The sequence below is a fragment of the Mobula birostris genome, chromosome 2, assembly GCF_030028105.1.
Source record: "Mobula birostris isolate sMobBir1 chromosome 2, sMobBir1.hap1, whole genome shotgun sequence".
In the NCBI taxonomy this organism is placed as follows: domain Eukaryota; kingdom Metazoa; phylum Chordata; class Chondrichthyes; order Myliobatiformes; family Myliobatidae; genus Mobula; species Mobula birostris.
In genome coordinates, this window is record NC_092371.1 from 140,151,867 (window position 1) to 140,167,568 (window position 15,702).

General features: G+C 40.2%; 1 long non-coding RNA gene across 1 annotated transcript in view; it reads left to right on the forward strand.

Annotated features, from left to right (window-relative positions):
• Positions 1-3,995: 3,995 nt before the first annotated feature.
• LOC140191827 (uncharacterized) overlaps positions 3,996-15,702 on the forward strand; it is a 41,633-nt gene continuing 29,926 nt past the window's right edge. The window contains exons 1-2 of the long non-coding RNA XR_011883944.1: positions 3,996-4,066; positions 13,754-13,942. This is a non-coding gene — a long non-coding RNA (uncharacterized lncRNA). The remainder of the gene's footprint in view (positions 4,067-13,753; positions 13,943-15,702) is intronic.

Here is a 15,702-nt window from a genome sequence, read left to right on the forward strand (position 1 = left end):
GTAGTTTTTACCAGGATACTGACTCACCAGCAGTTGGACCTTCTTCTTCTTCTTCTTATGTTGTTTTATGGCGGTTGGCAACCAGCTTTAGGGTGCATTACCGCCAACCTGCTAGTTGGATAAACAGGAGAAGGGAAAAGAATCGCATTCCCTAAATTCTATATAATAAACCTGAGTCTTTCAGATACTTCATGATACAGATCTGTATTTCTCTTGAGTTCCCACTTAAAATGTCTTCTACACCCACACCAGTTTTTTTTTGTTTATCTTAAGTGCTGCTATCAACTTCACTCTTTCTTTTTGATACTTCTTACATTTTATCAATACATGTTCAACTGTTTCTGGTTGATTACAGTATTCACACAACCCAGTTGGATGTTTCCCTATTTTGTGTAATGTGTAATTAAGACTAGTGTGTCCAATTCTCAAATGACTGATGATCACTTCTGTCTTTCTACATCCACTTGACAATCTTTTGTATCTGACTTGCCTCTGTATTTTGTACAGTTGTCTCCCTGTTTCACTCTCATCCCAATGCTTCGGCCATGCCTCCTCAATACGTGTTTCGATAATGCACTTGCCTTCCGCTTTGCTAAGAGGGATCTGGACCTCTATTATAGATAATTTGAGCGATTGCTTAGCTATACTATCCACTTTTTCATTACCCTCCACTCCACAATGAGCAAGAACCCAAAGAAAGCTTACTTCTATCCCATTTTTGGTCAGTGTATATAACTTGCATAGAATCTCCAATAAAATATCCTGTCTACTTTCTGATTTTCTTGATTTGATCGAGGTTAATGCAGATAAACTGTCTGAACAGGTTACAGACTTTTTGATATTATTTTCTTCTATCCAAGATAATGAGCTCAATATTGCCATTAATTCTGTTGTATACACTGATAAATGGTTTGATGTTCTTTTCCTGATACTAGTTTTGCACTGAGGAATGTAGACTGCAATACCTGTGTGGCCAGATCTAGGCTCTTTTGATCCATCCGTAAATATTATAAGTTCATTTCTAAAATACAAGCCTGTATATTCTTGCACTATCTGTTTGATTCCATAGTTCGACTTCTGTTTTAGAAGTTGTTGCAGGTTTATATCTACTGTATGCATTGTAAAGAGGCATGGAGGAACATCAGCTATTGGAACAGTAGGGCTATGTTCCATTTTGTGTGTAGACCATATTTTTGTGCTGCTGCATCCCCGATTCATCCAAAGCTATTACAACTTGACTTATTATGTTCCCAGCAGTCTTTTAATATAGTTTGAGCTGGATGTGAGTAGTTATATCACATGATGTTAGCCCAGTAATTTAGCATTAGCTTTATTCTTCTAAGTCTTAATGGCATTTTCCCCATTTCAACTTGAAGGGCTGATATAGGTGATGTTCTGAATGTACCACTACATATCCTGAGGGCCTGAGCTTGCTCAACATCCAGCATTTTTAAATTACTTTCTGCAGCCGACATGTAAGCTACACTTCCATGATCCAATGTAGCCCTCATTAGAGTTTGATAAATATTTAATAGCGATATCCTGCTCGCACCCCAGTCCTGTCCGGAAAGACCCCTCAATAAGTTATTTATTTTTTTACATTCGTTTGTAATTTTCTCGATTTGCTTTTTCCATGTAAGTTTTTCATCAAGTAACAAACCAAGGAACCGAATTACCTTTACCTGCTCTAATTTTTGATCATATAATTTCACGGAAACTGGTTTGTGACTTCTTGAGAAACATATCATTTGCAACTTACTTGTAGACAATTTGAAACCCCATTTATTTGCCTACTCCTCCACTTTATTTATTGCATCTTGCATTTTCCTTTGTATATAAATTAAATTTCTTCCCCTCACCCATAAAGCCCGTCATCTGCATATAAGGATTTCCCCACACTACGGCAGTTGGACCTTCCAGATACAGGCGTATTTTTACTACAATCATCTGGAACACCTTGACTGCTCACAGGTGATCTCCATTTAACTCACTATGTGACTTCTGAAACCAATTGGCTGCATCAACGATGATTTGGTGTGTCATAGTAAAGAGGGTGAATGGTTATGCAATGAATTATTTTGTGTTCTATATTTGTGATTAATTTAGATTACCTGGTTGAGATTTGTTTTCACTTTGAAATGAAGAGTCTTTTTTTTCTGTTGATCAGTGTCAAAAAAAGCCAAATTAAATCCACTGTGATTCAATGCTGTAAAACAATAAAACATGAAAACTTCTGGGGGACCAGGGGAAGTGTGAGTACTTTTTATAGGCACTATACTTCCAAATGGTATGATATGTATTACAAGCAACCAATGAGCAGCTGTTCAAGCTGATATTAAGGATTAACATGCCAGTGCAATCATGGCAATGCATCCCATGGTGGCTTTGTGTACTATACTTCCGCAGTTCCTAATGATAACCCTGCAAGAGCCAGATTGCTGGCAATTTCCAGCTCTAGGTTCAATGCATTTGACAGTTCAGCTTTAACGTGATTGCTGCTCTGCTCCAACTATAATTTGCTTCTGAATTGAATTGTTGCAGGAATTAGGAGTTCAAAAGATTGCATCACTGTATTAGGCTGTCCTGATCACATCCAATTGCTGATAGAACAGATGACAGGAAGCCCCAGAAGACCATTTCAGACACTTAAATTGATGATCAGTTTAAGTATTTGTCCCAGGTGATTCTATGTCTGTGGCAGAGGGTGTTCTGCAATGTAGCTTTTTTGTATCACAGAGGATAATGTCAGCTCAACAGTATAATTAATAGGGGTGGGGATGAAATTACACCTATAGAGAGGCACTGATAATTTCAATGCAGATGAAAGGCAGAGGACTCCCACATAAATGCAAAAAATTCTGCAGACACTGTAAATCTAGAGCAACACTCACAAAATACTGGAGGAAATCAGCAGGCCAGGGAGCATCTATAGAAAGGAATAAGCAGTTGATTTTTGAGGATGAGTCCTTTCATCTGGACTGGAAAAGAAATGGGCAGAAGACAGAATGAGGTGGTGGGAGGAAGGGAAGCAGATCAAGCTGGCAAGTAACATGCCTTTCACGTACACATTCTGGACACTGGGGAAAGTTGGGGACAGAATATGAAGGTTATGGACACAATCAGAGGGCTATGTATGATGTATGCAGACTATGAGTCCCATTTTTACTGTGCTCGAAGCCACTACTTTTTGATTTAGAGCGAAATGCTAACTTTAAACTCACTGTGACACTCAGGGCAGCTTGCAAGTTATTGCTGCAATATTGGTGGAAGTCTGGTTAATGTGTATACTATTCCTCTCTACCCTTACCTTAGCAATCTGTTTATATTAAACGGGCCTTCAGCTATAGCCAAGGACTGGAACAGGCTAATTGTTTTTCCGCTGGCAGCACAAGTAATAATTTCCAGATGCACGTGTTACTTGTGCACATGTCACTTGTGCACATGTCAACATAATTCCCTGCTTCGTTCTTAGTGAAGGACAGCCTTCAATGCTCTAGATATACGACTTTAGATACCAAGGAGAAGTACATGTCATCGAGTACTCAGTATGCAGTCCATTGGTATACTGTGTCTCATTTAACACCACCTTTCACAGAACCAGCCGTGATCAGCACATTGCAAATCTAAGTATAAATATACGTGCCTGTCCTTTTAGTGATGGAAGAACTGAATATCTGAGAAGGAATGATGAATAAAGATTTGAATTCTTGTGTATTTGTTGGCTTTGAATGCTGTACCTTGGGCTTTTTTGAGCTACATTGGTTTAATCATTCATCAGGAATATTCTTGCCAAGCAGTTTAAGCTAAAATGGACAGGAAATCATTTCTAGTTAAATATTTTAATGTATAATGTATCTTTATACTCTAGTAGACTATTCTTTGAAGCTATTTTCTGGTAAGGGAAAGGAGTTTTCAGCTTTTGACCCTGTTTAAGCCTGATAGAATTATGAGTACAAAACCACTTAGAAAATTCTGATGAACTTTTCATTCGGGGTCAGTAGGATGGAGTCTGGGACAGGCTGTCACATAAGGTGTACAGTGCTGCCGGCTGTGGATGAACTTCCAGGCAAGTTACTCCATCATGATTTGTCTCCCCTAGTCCCATCTCTTTCGGGTAACTCGCACAGCCATTCCTAATGTGGGTATAACTTGACATTGACTTTGTGTGTCAGGGTATTAGCCATTATGCAGAGACAGTCATTTACTCCTGAAAAAAGATGGACGAGAATGTCACCTCATAGAGGTCTTAAAACTCTGAAAGGTTGAGCACCTATTTCTTCTTCTGGGAAAGAGTAAAACTAAAGACAGTGAAAGGGAATACATCAAACTAGGAATGCAGAAGAAAGTCTATATTCAGATGCTGGTAGGATTGTGGGGAGAGCAGTCTAGCAGAGTAAATACATTAAAGGGCTTTGATAGAATTACAAACGTTTGTAAATAAAATAAAAGAAGAGAAGAGATTTGCATGGAGCAAAAAACGATGGCACCAATAGGATGGGCCTGATGGCCGACTGAGTGCTGCATAGTTCAAGTAATGCTAGATAATAGTCCATAAACATTGCTGCAGCTGACTCACTCTGTTGATATCCACACTGTGAGTTGCAGTCAGATTTCAGAAAGATGGCACTGAAACTCCTGTTGATGTTTCCCTTCCAAACCATAACAGCTGAATCCATTTTCCCTTTTGGCAGCCTGGCAAACTACACTGAGCATAAAGGCTTCATAGAGAATTGTAGCAATTCTGAAAAATAGTCATTGACACTGAATGTTAAGTCATTTTCTTTATTCCCAGATGCTGCCTGATCTTTGATTCATTAAGTTATGGAGGGTTACAGGGAGAAGGCGGGAGAATGAGATTAATTAAAAAACAGCCATCTACCAAATGCCGGTGAAGCAAACTCAAAGGGCATAGTAGTCTAATACTTCTCCTATATCTTATCTTAGTCTTATGGATCTGCTGAGTATTTCTGCTATGCTCTCTTCTTAGTTCAGGTTTCCAAATTTGTTGCTTTGGTGGTCCTATTTTAAGCCTACATGAAGCTATGCTGGCCAGAAGAAATTACGGTCTAATCCAGGACAGGTGAAGCAGAGAAACCAGTTGTCTTTGTTTCCCCCTATTTTGTGGGCTCTGGTTCTTGCTCTGGGACAATCTAATCAGAGCAATGTGGACACAACGAACTTCAGGTAATGACCTGCTAAATCTGAGACCATTCTCGGAGGGATAGCTACTTATTATGTAAAATGCCAGACTTACCAAAGAAGCAATCTGTAATCTCGTTAGACTTGGACTGGGTTGCCTCAATTAATTGGTTTGGACCAGTCAGAGTGTAAAGACACAAATACAAAAGACTGGGGTGGGCAGAGCCATGAAAAAATGTTGGTTGTAGACCTGTACAATGACCAGTAAGAAGGTGACCCAGACAGGTCAGGTGACCTTGAGCCAATGGGATGGAGATCCAATGGCTCAACTGATGAGGAACAGTATAAGACTCAGGAGCTCGAAGTACACAGGGCAATAACTCTCCAGCAACTAGAGACCAACCATTGCAGATAAGGAAGACCCCATAGACACATGGAGGTTTAGACCACGAGGAACCCCTGACCAGCATATCCTTTCCCGGGTAATACCTTTTCTCTTCATTGACTGTTCATGGATTGTTCTAGTACGGTGCACACAAGTAGATAGTTCGTGAACCCATGTGCTTTTTAGTTGAAACAATAAAAGTTACTTGTTGGTACAGTAAATACAGATTCTCTGTGCCTCACTGATCATTATTATAAGGGGTGATTCTTGTAACAGCTATAAATAATCAGATGCTAAATTATCACTGAATTCCAATTATCTTTCAGAAGGCTTTGTTACAGTGTTATAGCCAAAAGAATATATCCCAATGGGAATAGTCTTAGAATGATTCTTTCATGATTATAAGGTTAACTGGCAGGAACCATTTATGAGAATTGTTCTCGCCATTTTTGAGATTCTTAGGTCTCTAGGTACAACCTCCACAATTTGTTGCTTACATTGTAACATCTCCTTTGTCGATTAAACACAAAATGTTGACTGTCATATCATACATTGATGACGTTGACTGTCATATCACAGATTGAAATGAAACATTTTCAACAAATTTCCGAGATTTTCTCATGAACCTAGCTTCAGGCACAAAATTGGATGAGCAAAGGGATCAGAGGGAATGCTAATGAAATATGGTAAGTAGGTAAGGAATATTCTATTACACATCCAAAAATGTAATGACAGCTCATCAGGCTGTCACCACCTCTTCTGAGCCCATAAATTCTTTGTGTTGTGACTTTTTGAAAGTGTCAGCTGATAATAATGCAGTGAGACTGCAGGACTTCTGGGACCTTCTGAGAGTTTGTGGAAGCAAAGAGTGGAGTTGCACAGCTCAACCAAATTTTGAAGTTTCATAAACTCTCACAAAGATCTTCAATCTCGCACAGTGTTTGCAAGTCTTTAAAAAATCCCAAAGGATTTGGAGTGTTAAAATTTTTTTTAAAAAGTACTGGGATTTGCATCTGGTCCAGAAACTGGATTGTCTGCGGGAAAATAAAGTGCTGTGGAGAACAGTGTATCTTACAAGTTCCAGGCCTAGCTCTTTAAAACTTGCATTGGGCCCAGACTTCATATGGAAAATGGAGTACTAACACAAACCTCAGATCCCTTTGCAGAATTCCCTATGGTCTTCTTAGGTGTATGTTTTTTTTTGGGCTGGCTGGTGGTTTAGTGCCATCAGCACTGGACTTTGAGGCAGATGGTCATGAGTTCAAATCTGGCCAGGTCCTAACTTGGCAGCAGCAGAACGTAGAAGAAAGGCCTGGCAGTCTACTTCCATAACTTGCCACAAAAACCCTATGGATAACTACACTATCCACAGGGTTGCCATAGAGCCAAAGATGACTGGACGGCACTTAACAACAACAATGTTTTTTTAAAAGGTCTACAGGAGACTGCTTCCAAAATAATAATCATTTTTTAAATTAATATGAATGAGAAACAGAAGTGCTGACCTTTGAACTGTCTCACATAACCTAAGTTATGTTCCTTTTGCGAGATAGCTTTTTTACCACTGGAACACAGTGAACTAGCTTTGAATTCTACTGTGCAACGTTATGACAGATGAAAACAAAACTGAAGCATGCGTTCAACACACACAAAATGCTGGTGCGACTCAGCAGGCCGGGCGCATCTGTGGAAAAGAGTACAGTTGATGTTTCGGGCCGAGACCCTTCATCGGGACTGGAGAAAAAAGATGAGGAGTCAGAGTTAGAAGGTGAGGGGAGGAAGAAACACATGGTGATAGGTGAAACCGGGAGAGGGTGGAGGGGTGAAGTAAAGAGCTAGGAAGTTGATTGATGAAGGAAATACAGGGATGGAGAAGGGGGAATCTGATTGAAGAGGACAGAAGACCATGGAAGAAAGGAAAGGGGGAGGCGCACCAGAGGGAGGTGATGGGCAATTAAGGAGGTAAGGTGAGAGAGGGAAATGGGAATGGGACGAAAGGGGGGTCATGCTTTGAACTGCCTCACATAACCTAAATTACATTCACTATGCAAGGTAGCTTTTTCACCACTAGAGCACAGTGAACTAGGTTTGAATCAAAGCATACATCCACGTGTCTGCGTTAACTTCTTTCCTCTGACTGCTCAGCTGTCCTATGCTGCTGCATACTGTCTCTCAGAGTCACCTTTGCATTCCTTGTTCAATTATATTCTTCTTGTGTGAGGCTGATGTCCCAGGAACTAATAGTATGTTATCTTTCTGCAGGTAGTCCCTGGGTTCCAGGGCTTTAGGTTTAACTAACTGCTGTGAAGCACAATATGCATTTAATTCAGCTCAGTCAAGCACTTAAGGGTGGCAGTTCCACAGGCCGCCTTCCTCCCATTTCCCATGACTTTGGTTGGAAAGCTGTGAGAAACACTGTAATTAAAGCAGACCAGTTACTTAATGGGTTATAGATAAACTCTGCCAGATAATTCCTGTGGCAGTGAAAATATGATGTAACTGGAGCACTTCCCACTTTGTTGCCCAACCCTTTTTGTTTTGCTGTGCTCCTCATCTGTGGGCTGCTTGAATGTGAGTGAGTCAAAATGGCAGCACTTACTATAATTTTCGGTAATAACACCGTTGCATCTTCTCATAAATCACAGAAAGGCGCAGAAGTATTAGATCACCTTGGCCAAGCCAAATATGAAAGTATGGTATAAAATGAGCAATGTGACTGCTCCATGCTTTTCTTCCTTAATGTAAGAAAACAAAAGGGGATGCAACTCAGAATACACAGACTCTCACCTTTCTAGGCCCTACTGCCAACATTCTTTACTGAGGTGTGATCTGGCTTCCCCCAGCCCCCTCCCCAAGCTTACCGCAGGCTGGGGTCACAGATCGAAAAATTATAAACGCCCATTACCGACAACTTACAATCCGCGCGTGTGTGTATGATTGTTTCTTTGTGTGTGCATATTTTCAGTGTTTGCATGTGAATATCATTTCTGCGTGTATGTTTGTACATATCTTTGCGTGCATAGGCACAAATGTGTATATGAGTCTGGTCTCTGCATGTGGATATTTACTCTGATTCTTGTGTGCGTCTGTCTGTCTGTCTGTCTGTCTGTGTCTGTCAGAAGGTGTCTATGTGTGTGTACATTTGTGCAGTTATTTGTGAGTATGTGTTTACTCTCCATTCACATTGCATTCCTGCCCAGCAGCAGTTTAGATTTCAAAGAATATACAATGTGTTCACTCATTCACAAGTCAGGGGCTGGGAAAGTCAGGAATGCCTCTCTGGTGCTCATAAGTGAATCTTGAATGCTGTACTGAGGGACGACGATCTTTTGATGGTGTCATATTTGTATGAAATTCTAAACCTTGCTTTTTCAGATAAACAGAAATAATCCATGTTATTGTTTCAAAGAAGAGCATTGACGTGGCCTTGGTGTTTTGACTAATATTTCTGCCTCTGTTAACATCACTAGAAGTATTTTTTAATTTATTCATTTATGGGATGTGGGTGTTGCCAGCTAAGCCAGCGTTTATTGCCCAGCCCTAGTTGTCCTTGAGAAGATGGTGATGAGCTGCCTTCTTGAACGACTGCAGTCCCTGAGGTGTAGGTACACCCACAGTGCTGTTACGGAGGGCGGTCCAGCGACAATGAAGGAAGGGCGATATGTTTCAAAGTCAGGATGGTGAGTGATGGAGGAGGATTTCCAAGTGCTGGTGTTCCCAGGTACCCTATATCAATTGCCGTTTGTCTTACATTGCTTTGCAGAAACTCACTGCTGGGTTTCCTGCTTGATTACAGTGAGAATGCAATAACAACTATTTTATTGGCCAGAAAAAACTTCGAGACTTGGTGAGGTTGTAAAAAATTTACATAAATGCAACTTGTTTTTGGGAATTTTCCTGCTTCACAAGCCTTTCCCTTTCCTTATGAACCCAGTCATCTTACCACCCAATGTATTGATTAGTTTGAACATCACAGAAGATGCATTTAGTCATTGGAAGTTGCTGCTGCCTAAAGCTTGCATCAGCTTGGCTGCCTCCTTATGTCTCCTTTGACTCAGGCACAGATCAGACCTTGAACATTGTACTGTGGATAGGGGAGGGTGAGTAGAGACAAAAATCTGCACAGTTAAAACAGCCTGGGCTTGACTAGGTTAGAGTTTCCTTCCTTTCACAAATTCCTACCTATAGTATGTGGTAACCAGAATTCCTCCAAGTAGCAACAGATTTGGGAAGGCATTAAAGGATGGGGTCAGGAGGAATGGGTGGGACTGAAGGGGATGGAGAAATTCAATGAACTCCCTAACCAAGGAGGAGGAGAAGATGGCGGCGCGACGCAGCACGCAGCGGCCACTCCGGTGAATGATATCTGTTATCTGTCAAGTAAGGCTCCGTGCACAATCCCGATTTGATGGAAACAGACGTGAGAGCACGGAGGATCATTTGGAGAAACTTCTGAAAAGCCTTCTTTGCTGCCGCTGCTACTGTGTGATCCAGAATCTCCGGAGGAGAAGGCCCCGAGTCCTCGGCTTTGCTTGTTGCTCGGCGGCCAGGGCGGGGTCGAAGTGCTCGGTAGAGGATGGTGCTCGGAAGGCTGTATCGAAGGGTCTGGTCGGAGGCTCAAAGTTTTCGGACGGACTCAGAGTCGGCTGTGGTCGGGTGCTTCCAATGTGATCAGATGTGATCAGATTTTGGAAAGCAATATCTGTTAATGCCTTGGTTGCAGATTCACTTGTACTCATGAAAAAGAAAGCTCATAAATAAATACTTGAGGGAGAAAAATGCAAGAACCCCAGGGAAAATTCGAGGAGTGAAACTACCTGCATTGATCTTCAAATAATAATGTTCTCTTTTCCCATGGTTAAACACACTTCATTTACTGGTGAAATGTATTCTTAAAGTAGAATTAATTGAACCAAGTTTTTGGTATTTTCAAAACTTTCAATCCTTGTTTGACTCAAAGCATTTAAAGTTGGTGATGTAATAAATCCCACAGATTTTGTACTTCTGGTTTCTACATGCATGTAGCTACAATTTCATAACAGTGAAGACAGTGTCTGCTTTTGCAAAGAAAGAAAATAATATTCTACCGATGATGATTCTCACTATTACAGTTTATTATCATCAGATGAGCTGCAGAATGGAGAATGATTCTTGACATTTGTAAGCTTTCTGCTAAGTTACAGTCCATTTTGATTTCCTATAAGTGTGAATTGGTTCAATAAGTGTGAGGTGGTTCATTTGGTAGGTCAAATATGATGGCAGAATATAATATTAATGGTAAGACTTTTGGCAGTGTGGAGGATCAGAGGGATCTTGGGGTCTGAGTCCGTAGGACACTCAAAGCTGCTGTGCAGTTGACTCTGTGGTTAAGAAAGTGTATGGTGCATTGGCCTTCATCAATCGTGGAATTGAATTTAGGAGCCAAGAGGTAATGTTGCAGCTATATAGTACCCTGGTCAGACCCCACTTTGAGTACTGTACTCAGTTCTGGTCGCCGCACCATAGGAAGGATGTGGAAACCATAGAAAAGGTGCAGAGGGGATTTACAAGGACGTTGCTTGGATTGGGGAGCATGCCTTATGAGAATAGGTTGCGTGAACTCGGGCTTTTTTTCCTTGGAGCGATGGAGGATGAGAAGACAACTGATAGAGGTGTATAAGATGATGAGAGGCCTTGATCGTGTGGATAGTCAGAGGCTTTTTCCCAGGGCTGAAATGGCTAGCATGAGAGGGCACAGTTTTAAGGTGCTTGGAAGTAGGTACAGAGGAGATGTCAGAGATGTTTTTTACGCAGAGAGTGGTGACTGTGTGGAATGGGCTGCTGGCGACGGTGGTGGAGGCAGTTACAATAGGGTCTTTTAAGAGACTCCTGGACAGGTATACGGAGCTCAGAAAAATAGAGGGCTATGGGTAACCCCCGGTAATTTCTAAGGTAAGGACATGTTCGGCACAGCTTTGTGGGCGGAAGGGCCTGTATTGTGCTGTAGGTTTTCTATGTTTCTATTTGACATTTGGTCCAAATACTTTGGATGGCCTTTATTGAATTGTAAGTTCCCAATGTTACTAAACCTGCCTTTTGTAGCTCATTTCAATAGTATCCATTTCATTAATGCTGTGTTGTTTGCGAGGAAAGTATTTAGAAATGATAGCATTGCTCTGCTTCTGGATGTGAAGTTCTCTAATGCCATTTACAACAATGACTAAAGCTGTAACATATGAACATTCTGCCTTTTGTAAAGACTATTTTATTCCAACTTGGACTTCGTCCTCCTTTCTAATTCTTACACCTCCATAGTATAATATAGTTGAATGATTTGATTTGTGTAAAACATTAGATTCTACCTGAAGTGTATTAGGCATAGGTGAATGAGTGGTGTCGATAGTACAATATTGTACAGATAACAGAGACTGGAAATATTTAGATAATTGTAACCATCTGAAGGAATTTCCCAAATGTACTATGAAGCGGAAATTCTAATCTTAATTCGCAATATCCCACTCTTAGTTGTCATTTTCCAAGGAATACTTTTAATCCAAAGGGAAAAGTACCTACTTTGAATATGTTAACCAATTTCATCTGTCTTAAGGAGTTTTGTGCTTCTGATTGTTCAAAAGAGATTGATGGTGAGCGTGAACCGTAAGTTCATGCAACTTTTGGGACAATTCCCTGCTTGTGTCTATTGCAGAATTTCAACTTCTTCAGGTGTAAATTGGTTTTACAAGAATGGATGTTGAACAGTTGTAGAGTGATATGGAATAGAAACATAGAAAACCTACAGCACAATACAGGCCCTTCGGCCCGCAAAGTTATGCCAAACATGTCCGTACCTTAGAAATTACTATGCTTACCCATAGCCCTCTATTTTTCTAAGCTCCATGTACCTATCCAAAAGTCTCTTAAAAGAATGATAGTAATCTTACAGGACAATATGAAGTCATTTGGTTTATCACGTCAATGCTGACAAAAAAGAGACACCCGACCTAATCTCACTTTCCAGCATACATACGTAACCCGGCAGGCACCTTCTACTCTCCACCCAGCTAACAAGTGTCACCTGCCACTCACTTCCAACTCATCACCTGCAGCCTATTTAAACCCAGGTCCCTTCCATAGTCCTTGTTTACCTGTTGGCCCATCAGCCTTTACCAATTGCTCCTAGCCTTCAGTTACCTTGTCTGTGGTGGTTAGTATCTGGTCTCTCTTGTTTTGTAGCCCCTTGTGACTTGTTATCTTGCAGTATATTAGTAAAGTATTGCTTACTGCTAAACTGCTTCTGTTGCTCTGCTTTTGTGTCAAGTGGTGTCTACATTCCTGACAGCAGGTCATATCTCTTCAGGTACATAGCCAGGTACTACTTAAATGTGATGAAGTTTCTGCCATTAACAGTCCATCAGGCAGTGAGTTTCAAATAAACTCTCCCCTGGATGAACTAAAAGATTTCTCATCTCTTCTGTAATCCTTCAACCAAGTATGTTAAATCCATCCATCTGCTTTTTTTAATACTTCAGCCACAGAAAATAAATTACTCCATCTGGAGCCCCCTTAATTTCTTGTATCTCAATTAAAGCACCCTATCAGCCTCTTCTGCCTAAAGAAAACTGTAGCTGACAGCTACAATTTTCCAGTCCTGTCAGCATCTTTGTAAATGTGCGGATACTCCATACTTCATCTTCCCATTGATATATGGTATAGTTCATTACCTTGTTTAATTGCATGCTTCTCTGGATTAAACAAATTGAAATTTGAAAAACTGGTCAATGGAAGAATTTGATTATGCTTAAAACTTCCATGGGTCAATAGTTATTTGTGCTCTGCATATACAGTATACAGTACATGCAACTATTCATGCGTTATATTTCTACTCTTTTCCAAAGTATTTTGTGTTCATGGCAAATTCATAGATAACCAAATGAAACATTTTAAACTCAGTTATTAAGAAAACTAAAAATATTTGAAATTTTCATAAGAAGCTGCACCCAACAACAGAGGTAACTTAATATATTGAGAGGTTTTCAGAACTGAGTTTCCAGTACATCTAACATATTCTGTTTAATTTCATATTTACAGGGCTCTCTTGTATCTCTCTTTTGGAATTGTACCAACCTGGCAAAAGCTGAACTATCCGAGAATGGTGTAAATAACTATTTCTGCTGCTAGCTCTTTAGACTGAAGAAATGCGTAACAAATCTGCTAGTCTTGCAACAACTTGAACTTAATATTCTTCTACAGGTCAGAAAATGGAAGAAGAATGACAGATTCAAACCAGAAAAAATGCTGGTGATAAAGGCAGACGATCCAGAATCTAAGTCAGGCAAAGGCCCTCGAATGGTCGCTCACTCATCCAAAATGGAATGTCACTGTTGCCAAGGGAATATCGCACATAAATGTGATGGATTGTGGGAAAGTAAGAGTTCCAAGGTAAACCAGTTTAAAATTGTACAGTTCTCTTTTTAAATGAAGCTATTATGATTAAAACTTTTGGACATATACTTGTTTATTCACAGAGAGACCTTTTATGTGTTAACCATTATGATAAGAGCAAGTGAGGCAATGATGTGGGGCAAAGTTACTTTTCTCATTGGTGAAGCATTTACAAACACTAAAGGCTTTGCATTTATTAAACATCTTCTCTGTCCTTAGGCAGTTGAATTATTTTTGTGGTGTAATCATAATTAATTTGTAGACAATACAGCAGCCAGTTTATTTGTAGCTGAACTCAAAAACAGTGACTAGGATAGACGATCAGTATGTGAGTAATGTCAATTAAAGTTTGAATACCAGCAAGACTATTGGCTGGTTCTGATGTTAGACGATGATGTGAAGTGGGCAATAATGATACAACCATGTATCACTCCTAACATTTATTTCCATTGAAATTAACGTGCTTTTCAGACAGAATATGTAATAGATAGATACTTTATTTATCTGAAAGAAAATTACAGTGTCACAGTAGCATTACAAGTGCACAGATATACAAATATTAGAAGAGAAGTAAAAAAGAATGAAAAATAACTCAAACAGTCTAATAGGAAGGCGGGGGTCATCACTTCCCTGGCAGTAGGTTGATTCAATATAGAGTCTAATGGCCAAGGGTAAGAATGATCTCTTATAGAGCTCTTTGGATCAGCATGGTTGTCTTAGTCTATTACTGAAACTGCTCCTCTGTTCAGCCAAGGTGGCATACAGAGGGTGAGAAGCATTGTCCAGAATTGCCAGGATTTTCCACAGGGTCCTTTGTTCTACCACAGCCTCCAGTGTGTCCAGTTAGACTCATATAACAGAGCCAGACTTTCTAATCAGTTTTTTGAGCTTGTTGGCATCATCCATGTTGATGTCATTGCCCCAGCACACCATTGCATAGAAGATTGTACTGGTGACAACAGACAGGTAGAACATGTGACGAAGAGGCCTGTATACTTCAAAAGATCTCAGTCTCTTCAAGGAGTAGAGGCTGTACAGATTGCCTTGTGAAATGCATCATCACTCAAAATCAGACTTGGTCCTCTCAGTGCACCTCTATCCTCAGCTTGCACCTCTGTTTTCAAATAAGCCACTTAAGAGACACAGTTAAATTTGACCATATCATTTATATCCTGACATATGAAAAAGCAGCACTCCCTCAATTTCAATTATGCTGGTGAACTAGCTCAAATGCCTTTCTTCCAGGATCAATAGCTGAGATTATAGCAGGTAGGTCAGAAGATCCCTTGCTTGGTCAAGATTTTACAGGGGTTAGGACACAGGATATTCAGCCTTGGAGTGTGAATGCTAGCCTGCAAACTAGCCTTGAAGCTAACTGGAAAAGTCCAAGCAACCATTACTTTTTAAATATAAAATAATATCATTTTAGGTAAAATATGAAATAATGGGCTTTTATTTTGTTGATATCTGTTGATATTGTACACTCTAAATCATCAGAAATAAACCTGAAAATGAGATAAAACAAAAAAATATTAACCGTTGAGTGTCCAGCTATAGGGAGGTGTAGTTGGTCAACTGAATAGGCCAAACAGAACCTGATCCATTTCCTCTGCTTAATTAGTATAGGGTTCTGTTCTCCCTTTTGAATCTTATTGTCCCTAATTGCTTTAATAGGACCGAAGGACCGCAGCTTGCATCATAACCGCCTAGTATCTAGATAATCATCTCCACTCAACTGTGCTTGAGGGCCTGATAGG